General features: G+C 36.3%; 1 protein-coding gene across 2 annotated transcripts in view; it reads right to left on the bottom strand.

Annotated features, from left to right (window-relative positions):
• Positions 1-15,075, bottom strand: part of PTPRK (protein tyrosine phosphatase receptor type K) — a 570,706-nt gene that overhangs the window by 442,158 nt on the left and 113,473 nt on the right. The gene's annotated exons all lie outside the window — the stretch shown is intronic.

Genomic DNA, 15,075 nt, shown 5'->3' with positions numbered 1-15,075 from the left:
AGTGAATTCGCCGACCAAACAGCAGGCTAGGGGGCGGTAAATTTCAGACCTATATATTCTTCTCTTTAAACAAAGAATTCATTTCCCTCATAAAAAGTTTGTCAATTTGAATAAAAGTTATATTCCTCACCAATGACAAAGACAAGCTAGCATCACAAGCAAAGAAGGTAAGATCAGAAATGTTCAGATGACACTATAGCCCCAACGACCTTTTTCAAAAGCAGAATAGGTATATGGGTATCCTTGAATCAGTCTTAGGACCACGGCAATCTTTTAAAATAATCAAACTTCAGCAGCATTAACACTTAATACTGGAGTTCCCATTGTGGCTCAGAGGTAATGAACCTGACTAGTATCCATGAGGATGTAGGTTCTCAGTCAGGGGATTAAGGGTCCAGAGTTGCCATGAGCTGTGATGTAGGTCCCAGACACGGCTAGATCTGCTGTTGCTGTGGCTGTGGCGTAGTCCTGCAGCTACAGCTCTGATTCATCGCCTGGCCTGGGAACTTTCATATGCCATGAGTGTGGCTCTGGAAAAGAAAAAAGAAAAAAAAAAAGACAGAAACAAAGCTTAATACTATCTTTTAACTATGTCTAAAATGGCCTTTATACAAATGCTCTCATGAAAAATGATGTCCTTTTTAATTTAAAATTAATCAATGAAAAGAGGTTGCTAGGAAATGAATCTTCACATAGCAAAGGGAAAGTTTTTCTCAAAATACAATTTGCCATCACAACGCTAAAATGACTTACTGCTTTGCAACACATACCTTTAGGGCCTCCACTGCCCTTTATAATAGTGTAAGTGACCTCCCTATATAAATTTAAACTACCAGTGGAACCTACATTGGCTCATTTGGAAGACAAATGGCCTTAACTGCTGTCCTTCATAGCCACTGTTAATTTTAGACTCCAGAATTCTTATTAGCAATAACAACTAGGAGTAGCCATACAAAATAAGTGGGTCAACCCCTGTTATTTGTTGCACATCACTGCCCTACCAGTCAAGAGTCTTGAAAAAAGTTCCTAGTTCATATGACTTGATGGATAAGAAAAATTTTTAAAGGTGATTTTTTTATTTTTATTTTATAATTTACAATAAGTCCTAATCTGGGGGGTACGATATTATCTTCTACATAGCATGAATAAATCTTTGATAAAAGACATTTATGAATCTATTTTATAAAGAGTTTTGTACTTCAAGGTTAAGGACTAATACAGTGTATTGACTAGAAGATAAGAAATATTAAAAATACTATTCCTGTCTGTATGGGACAGACAGACGTGAGTGGGGGAGTGTATATATACAGTGGGTTACAGGCATAAAAACAGTATGACTAAAAAGTGACAAAGAACACAAATGACAAATGAATTGACAACCAATAGCTGAGCTGGTTATAGAAGGCTTAATGGAGTTATGCCTACAAAGATGAGCAAGGATGTGCCAGCCAGAATGGAAATCCGATTGAAATTAAAAGAAAAAGCAAAATCAAGCACATACAAATCTAAATAAACATGAGATGTTGAAGAACCTCTAATAGTTTCAAATAATTCTTTGTAATGAACACAAAAAAATATGTAGAGGACAAAACAGACACAAAACTACATATGAAAGATTTTTAGATATCATAGAGCATTTAGATTTATTCTACAATTATATGAAGCCACAAAGAATTTCCTCCGGGGGTATGATACAATTCAGGCTACATTAATAATAATAATAACAATAATAATAACAACAATTCCAGTGGCTATGCACAGTTTAAAGAGGAATTGGGAGAAAATGGAGGTAGATCATTTGGTTCAACCTTACAACAGATATCACATACATAACTTGAGCTAATTCCATTTTATGTAACCCCACTTTACCATTTAAGGCTCACTAGAAAGCACTAAAAACATTTTCTTTAAAACACAGTCAGATGCACACTATTGCCTTTGGAATGGATAAGCAATGAGATCCTGCTATAAAGCACTGGGAACTATATCTAGTCCCTTATGATGGAGCATGATGGAGGATAATGTGAGAAAAAGAATGTATATATGTATGTGTGACTGAGTCACTTTGCATTGTAGAAAGTGACAGAACACTGTAAACCAACTATAATGGAAAAAATAAAAATCATTTTTAAAAATAAAAATAAATAAAATAAAAGTCTTCCATACACAGCTTCCTCTGTTGAACACATTTCTATATATAGTATTATAATCTATGTAAAACATTTCTTAGTAAAATTCTGATTCATAAATAAAAACATAACTCGTGAATTTCAAGTTTCACTGAGCCAGACAAATAGAGGCAATAATGAAATGCTGTTCAAGAAACTGACTTAGTCAAAGAGGATGAAAAATGAACAAAGAAACACTTTATGTTCACAACTTTTTATATATATATATCTGCTACGGTTGATAAGACTACAAGGAATACCTGCAAAATCATTTCAGAGAAATGGTGAATGCAAGTTCCTTGACCCTTGGAGGAAAATTACTTCTGAAGAGCCATTTCACAGATTGCTAATTCCTCTAAGCCGATCAATCAGCTAAGGGACAGATCTATTACTGCAATGGTTTGCTTCCACTATGGCAACCCATTTATGGGGCTTTGCAAGGTGCTCACTAGAAAATAAAAATTAAGCTAATTTTGACTTGCCTGATTTTTTTTTTCATTCCTAAGTAGCTCGCTGAAAGGACTGATCACTAAGAAACACTAGGCACAAAAAATAAAAGTATTCTTTTCGATAAAACTCAGGGTCAGGTTAATTTAGACCAAAGTTGAATTCAAGAAAAATAAAATGTCAGTAGGGCCCTGGACAACACTGATATGGAGGATATTCTTTTAAAAGATATTGTACTAGGATCTTCCACAATCTACCCTCCAAGGCACCTATGCAGTCTCAATTTTCTGACTGAGTAAAATAGCAAGAAACATATAGGACTATCTTTCATGGTTCTTCACTATTTGTAAAGAACGAGCTTGCTTTAGCTAAAAATATAGACTATTTTTGTTTCTATTTTCTTAAATCCACTGGAATACACAGGGTTTTGAAAAGTAAGAGGAAAGTACTAGACAAAATATGTTGGCAAATGCAATATTTTTAACACTTATTTTATGACCTTCAAAAATGGACAAATTAATATTTCCCAATTGTAAATGAAGTTGTAGTACACAGATTTGCTTATGTAAGTGATCATCAACTTTGAAATGATCTTTCTTCCATTAAGAATGCAAAGAAAAATTAATATATATCACATTAGGACACATGCAATACTGAATTAAACTAACTTTGATTAGATGATTTTATCTATGCCAATCAGAGTTATAATATAAATTTACTACTATAAGCCCTAAAATTCATTACAAAGAAGCCAATACATTTCACACAAAAAATCAAAAGAACAGAAAAATTACTTATACTAAATATCTTAAATATAATTCCATTTACAACATGAGTCAATTGTCTATTCTCAGAAAAACAGATTATTGGAAAAAGTGTAAAAATTGATGCTTTTAAGTAAAGTTCATATTTCCTCTAAAATCTATTGAGCTATCTTAGATTTTTTTCCTTTCTATTTCTGGGATATTAAAGGTACAAAATAAGAATTGACATATCATAATCAATGTTTAGGCAGTTTACCTCTAGTCTAAGGATAAGCAATGCTTACTCTCAATTAAGTACTGAAATTCAAATAGAAAATAATATCCAAGTAGAAGTAAATGATGAATGCATTTGAGGTCATAAATATGAGTCACTGGTCATAATATATCACTCCAGTTCAATACCAAAGAGGACCTAATGAAGAAAAATTAGAAAAGTTATAAATAGGGGAGTTCCCGTCGTGGTGCAGTGGTTAACAATCCGACTAGGAACCATGAGGTTGCGGGTTCGATCCCTGCCCTTGCTAGCTGGGTTAACGATCTGGCGTTGCCGTGAGCTGTGGTGTAGGTTGCAGACGCAGCTCGGATCCCGCGTTGCTGTGGCTCTGGCATAGGCCGGTGGCTGCGGCTCCGATTCGACCCCTAGCCTGGGAACCTCCATATGCTGCAGGAGCGGCCCAAGAAATAGCAAAAAGACAAAAAAAAAAAAAGAAAAGTTATAAATAGGAGTTCCTTAAAAGATAATAACTTCAAATCCAGAAAAAAAACTCCTCGTAGTTCATTAATACAATATTATTTGAGCCTAGCTCTTCCATAAAGGAAAAGGAACTTGAAACACTTGTATTGAAAATCCAAACCCATCATTTATTGATAGATATAAATGACTCTTTAATCAAGAGAAAAGAGCTCATTTCAAAAGCACCCATAAATTATCTAACTGTTCATCCCTAGAGTTCCATTTCTAGCCAATAATATATGTTTAATATATATAATCTAAGATTATTTAGCTAGTGAGACTTCTATTCAAATTGTCTATGATTCGAAGCAAATGCTATACTCCAACTGACTGAATAATCTTCCTTTAATAAGACTAAATTTACCAGAATGGAAAGTAAGTCCAGTTTTACTCCCCTCCATCTCTGTAGAGAAGCAATATTAAAATCTCAACTTCAGTTCATAAGACTTCAGGAATTTTAAGGAACTGGCACATACTGCCACTTAGGTGGTAGAAGAAATAGACAAAGTTTCTAGACAAAGCATGGGGCGATGGCTAAGCCCATATTCAGCTTTGTCATTTTATTTCTTTCAGCTTCAATCTCCTTCCCAGTAAAATCAAGATAATAATAGCTACAGCACAGGTGTATGAGGATTAGTGCTAATGCATGAAAAGCCCCAAGCACTCAACAAGACTTTTTAACAGCATCCTTATTTTTTCATGTTCCATTCTTAACAGTGTATTGTTTATATGCTCTATAGATGCAAACCTATGCACATATTTAACAGAAGTCTAATAAAGAAACTTACAAGTTTTCATACACTTTATCCAGAAAGACTAAAGAGAGGTCCCACAAAGACAATAATAACCAACATAACCAGTTCTCCCTGAACAATTGTTAGAAATGCTTTCACTAAGGAAATACCTTCCATTATATCAGGGGTTAGCAAACTTTGTAAAAAAGTCAATACATATTTTAAATTCAGTATTTATTAAACCTTAAATATTAATAAGTATTTTAGGTTTTGCAGGTCATACTATTTCTGTCCCAACTATATTAACTGTTGTCACTGTAACAAGAACGCAGCCACAGAGAATACCTAACAAATGGGTATATATTCAAATAAAGCTTTCATTTACAAAAACAGGTGACAAACTGGATTTTACCTGTGGGCCATAGTTAACCAACTCCTGGTTTAGGTCACTCTGATCCTAAGTATTATTGGAAATTACAGGTAATACACGGTCTGGTTAAAAACTTACAACGAAGGGTCTTTGATTTCTGTATCACCTCCACATGATGTAGATTTTTCTTTCTCATATATCAAGACAAGCAGCAGTAGGCCACCGCCAGGAAATTGAACTGAAAATGGAGTCTGAATGACAGACTAAAAGCAAATCAGATTGGCTGGGCAGAGGCTTAAATCCAAAAGTGAGAATAGGAGAACAATTTGACTTGTTTTATCTTAACCATCAGACCATTCCTTCTGCAGCTCAGGAGAGCACCCCTTTACCTCCACCTAACTTGAAATATCCCATGATCTTTGTGCTCTCACTGCAGATTCTTTGGGTTCCATATTTTCCTCATCCCCTTCCAACTTTAGCTGGATTTCAAGGTTCTCTAGTCTGGGCTTCAATCTTTAAAGACGACAAAGGGAAATACATTTCACACTGTGACCCAGTATATACATGCATGTAAATATTTAAATACACAGTGTATGTGATCACAAACACATTTATCCACGTAATCAATTATTACCTCCTACTATGGGTCACTAGTCCAGTGCCATTTCTTTAAGTGAAATAAAATTTAGAGCAGTTGTGTGAATCAGGAAAGTAGATTTGAGAAAAGAAAACAGGCTGGCAATCCTGTGTCTCAAATACACATGAGCACATGTCCATCATGAGAGAGGACCAAGAAGACACAGGTGAGCCATCCTTAAGTTTCTCTATCCTTAAGTTTCAGATCTCAGGCAGAAGTAGAAGACCAGGAGTTCCCACTGTGGTGCAACAGGATCAGTGGTGTCTTAGGAGTGCTGGAACGCAGGTTCAATCCATAGCCTGGCACAGTGGGTTCAGGATCCAGCAGCTGTGGCTTAGGCTTGGATCTGGTCCCTGGTCTAGGAACTCCATATGCCACAGGGTAGCCAAAAAAGAAAAAATAAAACACCTGGACACAATTTCATCACATGGATATAGCATATGGATGCTCCAAGGACTGTTTGAGAAAAGCCATCAAAAAGACAGAACACAGGTGCTTTAGGCAGGCCTAAAATTGTGTATTTAAAAAAAAAAAAAAAACAAAAACAAAAAAACAAAAACAAAAACCTATCACCAGAAAAAATAAAAATAAAAAACTAGTGGGAAAAAAAAAATGAAAGTCCAAAAATAAGCCTTTGACAACTAGATAGCCCTGACAGTACATATGTGACCTCTTCCAACCTCATTATACAGCTAACAGATGATTACATGCCAAACGGCCATAGAAATGATTTCACAGATGAAAAGAACTTTATTAAAATGTAAAAGGAACATATTAAGGAAAAGTACCTCATAGTAGAAAAAATAAAAATGGCCTAAGTTTACAGAGCCAGAAAGTATCAGAGTCAGGATCTGAACCCAGGCACCACAGGTTCTTTACTCTTGACCATGACATTAAACGGCTCCTGAAAATAAGGTGTGATTAGCACTTTCAGAATCATCCAATACCGCCCCCTCCAATGAACATAACCTCAAGCCATTACTCCACAAAGAGAACATTACTCGTTCCACCCAGGTGATCATGCGATGGTGCTACATCCCTTACTTGAAAGACATCACTTCAAAGTCTCTTAGGCTTCATGCCAGCCAAAGGAAAGGTTCTTTATTGGACAGAGCTATGAAAGCCTGGCTAACTGAGTACTAATTTCCATGAAGAATTTTATTCCAAAAGAGTGACTTGAGGCTGAGACTGTACATGATCACAACACTGTCCTATTACTCTTGCCCGGCAATCTTCACTTTCACTTCATCTCTCCCAAAACACATACAAACAAGTGGATTTTCTATTTTTAAAAACATTAAAGGAGTTCCCTGGTAGCTCAGCGGGTTAAGGATCTAGTGTTGTCACTGCTATGGCTTGCACTGCTGTTGTGACAAGGGTTTGATCCCTGACCCCAGAACTTCTGCATGTCACAGGCGTGCCCCCCCAAAAAAATAATAAAAAATAAAAACATTAAAATAGAAGTTCTGTTGTGGCTCAGCACATTAAGAATCCCACCAGTATTCATGAGGATGGGGTTCGATTCCTGGCCTCACTCAGTGGGTTAAGGATCTGGCATTGCTGCAAGCGGTGACGTAGGTTGCAGAGGCAATTTGGAGCCAGCATTTCTATAGCTGGTTTAAGCCAGCATCTGCAGCTCCAATTTGACCCCTAGCCCGGGAGCGCATGCCACAGGTGCAGCCCTAAAAAAAAAAAAAAAGAAAAGAAAAAAAACTTTTTTAAATCATTAAAATAAACTAAAAGCAATTTTGTTCTGGTAATTTTTGCAGTAGCCCTTACATAAATCCTAGGATAAGAAACCAAGTGTTTTTGCAAAAATCACTTATATATTTACCCACATTTCTTTTATTTTTTATCCTTTTCTCTATTCTAGGAAAAAATCTCATCTTTTTTGTTTAGCATTAGATACACAATCTAGAGAAAACCACTGAACAAAGTAATAGAGAATAAATGTACTGAAAAATAAAATTCACAACTGCAGCCATATTTACATTTTGGTAAAATTGGAAAGCATCCAAGCTCACATTTAAACATTTCTTTGTTTTGTTTCTCATGGAGTGATTCCTGGTGGGCTCCACTTCACCCATATCAGACACACTCTGGCTTATTTCAGCAGTTGCACCTGACTCAGCTCAAGCATGAGGCGTGATGGATCATTTTTCATTTATGAAGGGAGTTCTGCGAAATGCTGAAGCCATGTAAAACAGAATTCCATAACCCATCCTCCTAGAGGACAGGCAAAGATCTGCCTTGAGGCTTTGAATTTAAAATTTTATATCAGATTGGTGAAGGAATCTTAAATACTCTTGGCTACATTTTAAGAAGGTCAACAAATCAATTTTATAAGACTGAAATACATTTTAAGGAAACGATAAGCAAGTAATTTAGGTGATTAAAATGCATCTTGAAAGTATATATATATATTTATATATATTTTCATTAATACAAAGCCCCTTTCCTACTAAAATGTTTCTAGACTTGGTATAATATAAAAGGTATACAGGCCAGTGTTTGGGTTTTCTACAGCTCATGAAAATATTTTTTTTTTTGGTCGTGCCCAGGCCACGAATCCAATCCAAGACACAGCTGCAACCTATGCTACAGCTGCAGCAATGCCAGATCCTTAACCCACTGCACCACAGCAGGAACTCTCCAGAACATATTCTTAAGAGTAAAGACTTATGGTTCTACCACTTTCTTTATCCAAAGGGGATAGGTTGGGGGAGTGGGGGGATACTCTGGGGGTGTGGGATGAAAATCCTATAAAATTGGATTGTGATGATCATTGTACAACTACAAATGTAATAAATTCATTGAGTAATTAAAAATTAAAAATAAAAATAAATAAAAAATTCAAAAGTCACACGTCATCATTTCAATCAATCAGTATATTAACTACTGATTTTGGATTATTAACCAACTCTTTCATTTATCTAAGCATCATTTGAACAGTCAATTTGGGCTTGTACCAGGTCTACAGCAAACCAACCACTCATCCAACCACAAGCAAATCATTACATTAACAATGAGTGATATTACAAACCTTGTGGTCAAGGATCTCTGCCCCCTTTCTGATGAAGGAAGCAATCTAGCCTTTAACCAAAGTTTTAGTGAGACTTTTACTAACCTTTAAAAATACTGACTTTCTGACCAACTCAGTGCAGAAGCCTGCATTATAATAACTTTCTCTTCTCAAATTTCCTTTCACAGAAGAGTAGACATGGTCACCCCTTAGTGGGATCGCCATGTAAAATAAAGATCTCTCAGCCAGCAAAAGCAATGCTCTACACAGACTTTACGTGATAAGTCAACAGCCCTTCTAACCTAATAGAGAGGGTCATAACTGAGAGAATGATGAATAAGGTTACATACAGGGCTTCACTAGCTTCAGGTCTGGCTGTATCCTTATTTCCTCATTTCTATACCAACAACAACAACAAAACCTGGCTTCACTTTCCCATCTCTGCTTCCACCTACTATGTAGGAATGCTGTGCCAATTAATTTTAAAAATCTCTCCACAGCATCCTATGACAAGTAAAACTACTTGCTATGCACATTTAAGGCATTATTAAGTTAGGGTTTTTAGGAAAACATCTAGCTGAGATCCTTATTATTGTTTTATATTTGCCAGAAATTCCTAAAGTATTATGGCCAAAATCTGAAGGATTATAAAATAGAAGGTGAGTTTAAAACAATATCCCATCAATCCTGGGCCTTCATAAAAAAGATAGAGCAGGTATATGATTTAAAAAAAAAAAATTCAGTCATATGTCAAATTCATCCACTACTGACTCTACTCCTAGTAGAACTCCCAAAGTGTAAACTACCACAATTCAAATACCCCTACATAATAAAAATATTGTAAAGATGTTGACTCTGCCTATGTTAGAATTTCATATGAAATTCAAAAAAATATTTCTTTAAAAAATGCTTCAGTGCAGAAAAGAGGTCTGGGTCTAGAAGAATAACTTAATACAGATAAGTTAACTTTCTTTCGTTGCAAACTCCATGCACATCAGGAGCTCTTGGCTCCCAAGAACATGTATAAAAGTATCTACGGACTTGAAATATCCTAGTTTCATCAAATCTAGATGATTGGTTAAAGTATTATATCCCATTTAGTTAGCATTCTTACTCCAATTTTCCCTCCAATTTTTGCTCTAAAACATAATGACCAACTTTAAACACTGAACTGTACAATTTATAGATAAAAGGCAAACACATTTCCTCAGGATGAAACATACAAACATGGAAAATTTTCCATTTTCAAATATGAGTGGACAAGAAGCTAGCATATAAGACTTGAGTAACAGATTAAAAGCAGTAACACTATGAAGATAGCATTTGAAGTCTGGTATCGGCTATGGCTATGCAATAGGACAGCTTTCCTGCTTCACTTCTCACCTCAAGCTATACCTTTTATTTTGAAATTGTCAAAGCTCTAAAAATAGATAAAATAAAAGACATTATTATAATGTAAAGCTGACAAGGGCATCCTAGCAAATAATTAGCAAAAACAAACTGCCCCTAATTAAAGTCTCAGTAAACTTAAAAGTTTGCCATCCTCACTATTCGAGTGAAGGCAAATTGCAAAAGTGAGATTTTCTGTCCATATCATTTGCAAAACTTTAAAGGATTAATAATATCCACTGCTGACGGTTCATCAACTAACAATAGGAGGACAAGGGGTACTTTTTTGGGGAAGGAGGGACAATTTGCTTTTATTTATCAAAGTTTTTAATCACTTGTCTCTTAAGCGAGCAATTGCACCTCTAGAAATCTACCCTACATAAATGTTCACGTATGTGCAGACCTGAGTCCTACCAACACAAACTAGGACAACCAAATTCCAAAAAATAAATTATATATGGGTCTTTTCAATAACATCCAAAGACAACAAAAGTCTACCTTCAAGCTTGAAGGGCACTTACAACAAATCATTCACAAATAAACTCACAAACATTGGACCAATGAGCACTAGCAAAGTATTATAATACTGAATTCACATGAGAAACATAAATGTTCAACATTACCAATTTGTGAGGATAAAGACAAATCACATTTTAAGAGAGAATATAAAATCTAACAATTATATGGCACATGTTGAGGCAATTAAAAGATCCAAAAACAGAGGCAAAGAAATCTTGAATCAAGTGCACAAATGGAAAGAAGAAAGTGTCATAGGAGATCAATGATATAAAAGTATCCCTCCCTAGTGACCCAATGCTTTTGCCCAGCTATTTAACCAGATTGGGGAAAGAAAAAAAAAAAAAACTGCTTATGAAAAGTAACCGGTTATGATAAAGCATTCAAGATAAGATTGATTGCAGCAATAGCATTCTAAGTCAGCCCAAAATAAGATTATCTAAAAGAATGGCTTTGAGTATAACTTCCTAGTATTCTCCTGACATCTAATAACATATCTTAGATCCTTTTCATTTATCACTTCAATAAGTTCAGGCCTCATCTGAAGGTACAACCAGAATGCAAAATATAGAGTAAGGCGTAGTAGAGAGCTAAACATGTCAAAAGCATTTCTGATGCTACTTCATCTGCAAAAGATGAGTTAATAACTTAGCCAGACAATGCAGACATATATGTATTTTCATATGAAATGTTTGGGGCATGACTCTATCTGCCTACTACTTATAACATTGTTTAATTCAAAATTTTTCTAATAATCAGAATTAGTAAAATAAAATATACTCCTGGAAATAGCATTTTCAATAGTGGAATATAATTCAATTAGTGAAATGACATGTCAACCTTACTAGGGGAAATAAGAAAATATCTTCCAATTTCAAGCACTTTCCTGACCCCTCCTATCTCTCAATGGTGTGTTTTAGTCTACAAGTTAGATGTTAACATAGATTTTAGTTAGATCCAGATGATGCACGGAGAAAGTAGAGCTAAAGGAATGAAGGTATGAAAATCATGGTTTGGGGCAAGCAGTCAGCTGATGTTTAAAGTAATTGTATTTAACTAAGAAAATGTTGTATATTGTATAGAGTGGGTAGTAACAGCATGAACGGCTGTTGGATTACAGAAAATTGGTGACAGAGACCCAGGGGAATGAAAGTATCTCCTGGGAAAGAAACAGAAGAGACTTGGGAGGAGTGGAGCTGTGCTAAGAGTTTGAAGGGTCCAAGTGGGAGGAGGGTGGGGGCAGGGACCACTACAGTGAGGCCTAGATGGATGTGACATTGGAAATTTCGCCCTCCTCAATCTAAGTGACACCGTCATAATTCAGGTACAAGTGGCCAACCACTCCTGATCCCATGAATTGTATCAAGTTAAATCTAAGAACTGCCTGCCTATACACAGGTTTTCAGATAAGTAAGAGGCATTCAGATTCTTGCTCAACAGGTTTTAATCTCCAACCTGTTAGAGATTGCTTTATCTACAGGGAAAAGTGAGAGGCTGGGAACCTTCTCCTTGCAGTGAACAGGTCTACAAGCAAGAATCTCCCCACAAGACAGGAATCATCCATTTGTAGGATTCTGTAACCCACCTTTACCTCTCCCCTCAGGAGTCCATAAAAGGGATTGGCTGCATTTCACATTAGGATTTGTTTATCGTACATCTGAAGCATCTTATAACACAGTCCAAAAGACTTATTTTTGCCGTAGTGATATTAGCAATAACATGGTCATGTTTTCAAGAAAAATTATTTCTACCAAAACATTAAAAGCCATTAAAAGCTTGCCATGTGGCCTCATCATGTGGCCTTGCCCCAGGCCATGGCAAGGTCTACAAAATGCAGTCTTGAAAGCGATTATCTCTGATTTCTTTAAAGACCACAAAAGCTCGACGAGTAAAAGACTACTGAATCTGACTCAATGGCATTAATTACACCTCCCAGGGTGAAGTGAAAATTGTGTGAGTCAAAGAATAAAATTTTATAGTTCTATAAAACACTGGTGTAGAAGTCACAGGGGAAGGGAACTACAGAGTAAGTAATTGAAGGCAGGAGAGTTGACTTCCCGCCCAATCACTGACTTGGCTAAGAATTCGGTGGTAAAACTTTCTTCCCAGACTTAAATTTATAATCACAATAACAACCACAGCCTCCAAAGAAAACCAATGAACACACTCCTCCTCTTAAACATTTAAGACACAAAGTAAATCTCTCTAAGGATCCAGGGTGTCAGGCATATCTTTTTCTTTTTTTCCTTGAAATCTCAATGTTACCATGGAGAAAAGTCAGATCAAAACCAGTCAACATGATGGTATACATTATACACCAGAACATATAAACATGTATTTTCATACAGAGAAAGGAGATTTTTCAAGTTTCCACTCCAAAATTGAGAGCAGCTTTATTTATATCCTATGATCAAGACTATTCTTCACATATTGACAGCTTCAAGCAGACATAAGTAACGGGAAATCACAACACATACCATTTGCTATATGTTTTTGCAATTATAATCTTTTCATGCATTAGAATTCACAAGTAAAACTCCAAAAGGTTTTATGGATCTCAGAGGGGATTAATGAAAATATTTGATAAGCATACAAACAAAGTGTAAAGCCAACAGTTATTTTTAACATAAAAAAAATATTTAACACAGTTCACAGTACATAGTAAGCACTAAACAAACATCAGACTTCTTTTTAATTTAAAAAATCACATATATTTCCACTAATCGGAGAAAATCAGTGCAAATGTTTTGGTGTCTATTTCCTTCTAGGCTTTCCCACGTTACATTTTCTTACTACTGATTGCTAAAATTTAGGAAAGCCACCAGTTTTTTTTAAATGTTTGGTATGAAGCCATTTTGCTGATGCTCTAAACCTAATAATGTTACAATTCATGCTACCAGGACTTCTAAGTGTAAATGCATATTGTCTACATAATGCTAAGTTTGTGTTCCATTGTGTGCATGTGTATGATAATTATTTAAATTCACAGGAATTTCCAAAATAAAATATATGATGGTGCTACTGAACAGATGTTAATTTCTTAGTGCCCTTCCTTGAGCTGGAGTATTAAGCTTTTGGTAGATGACTCTCTCTGCACTCATTTTTAATGATACTTCCAAAAGGGAATATCATTTAGGTACAAGGTAAGAGTAGCAAGAGAAGTATAAATGTGTCAGAAGTAGTAAAAGAAACAGATGTAACTACAGTATAGATGAAACTGCAGCAGCAACAGTAATAACAGCAGCTAACAATGGCTATGTGACTACCATGGGCAAAGTACTGTTCTAAGCCCTTTACGTAAAGTAATTCAATTAGTTCTCACAATAACATAAAAAAGGTGGGTACTATCATTACTTCCCTTCATACATGAAGAAACTAAGGTCAGCTTATTTTACCAGAGCTTGTTCAAGATCACATTGCTTGTTAAGGCACCAATCCAGGATGCAAATTCAAGAAAAGTTGGGGAGTTTCCGTCGTGGCGCAGTGGTTAACGAATCCGACTAGGAACCATGAGGTTGCGGGTTCGGTCCCTGCCCTTGCTCAGTGGGTTAACGATCCGGCGTTGCCGTGAGCTGTGGTGTAGGTTGCAGACGCGGCTTGGATCCCGCACTGCTGTGGCTCTGGCGTAGGCCGGTGGCTACAGCTCCAATTCGACCCCTAGCCTGGGAACCTCCATATGCCGCGGGAGCGGCCCAAGAAATAGCAAAAAGACAAAAAAAAAAGAAAAGTTGGCATTTCTGAACCTTCTTCAAAAGACTAGGTATAAGCATTTCAAAAGGAAGAGCAGCATCAAACTTGAGGAGAAAAGCCAGCACACAAGCCAGGTATCACAAATCAAAATGCAGACTAAACAAGCAGCTACCACCCATAGGCCAGATACCAGAGGCATTCCTACAAATGGAGGAAAGATCTCTGGAGAAATAAGATACATTTTTGCACAAACTATGACCAATTACAAGAGTTCCCTTAGGAAAAGAAGATTTCATGCTCCAAACACTCCCGTGCAGTGAACTAATGGCTTCCTCCTGGCCCGAGACTCTCACAGACTTCTCAAATCAGTGAATTTTAAGGGAGCTCTTGGCAGGAGTTCTCCTTCACCTCTTTTTTCATTTCCTCTCTTGGACAGGAGGACCGAGGCATAGCCTCACGTTAGCAGCTGTGACTCAGCTGTCCACTCTCCATGCCCGCACCAAGAATTTGGACGTCCCTTCAGAGATGCCATTTACAAGTGAGAAATTGTTGGGAGAGCAAGGGTATATGTCTTTTTCGGTTACCATTTCTTTGGTGTAATAAAT

This window comes from Phacochoerus africanus, chromosome 2 (assembly GCF_016906955.1).
Source record: "Phacochoerus africanus isolate WHEZ1 chromosome 2, ROS_Pafr_v1, whole genome shotgun sequence".
NCBI lineage: Eukaryota > Metazoa > Chordata > Mammalia > Artiodactyla > Suidae > Phacochoerus > Phacochoerus africanus.
This window is presented reverse-complemented; position numbering and strand designations above follow the sequence as displayed.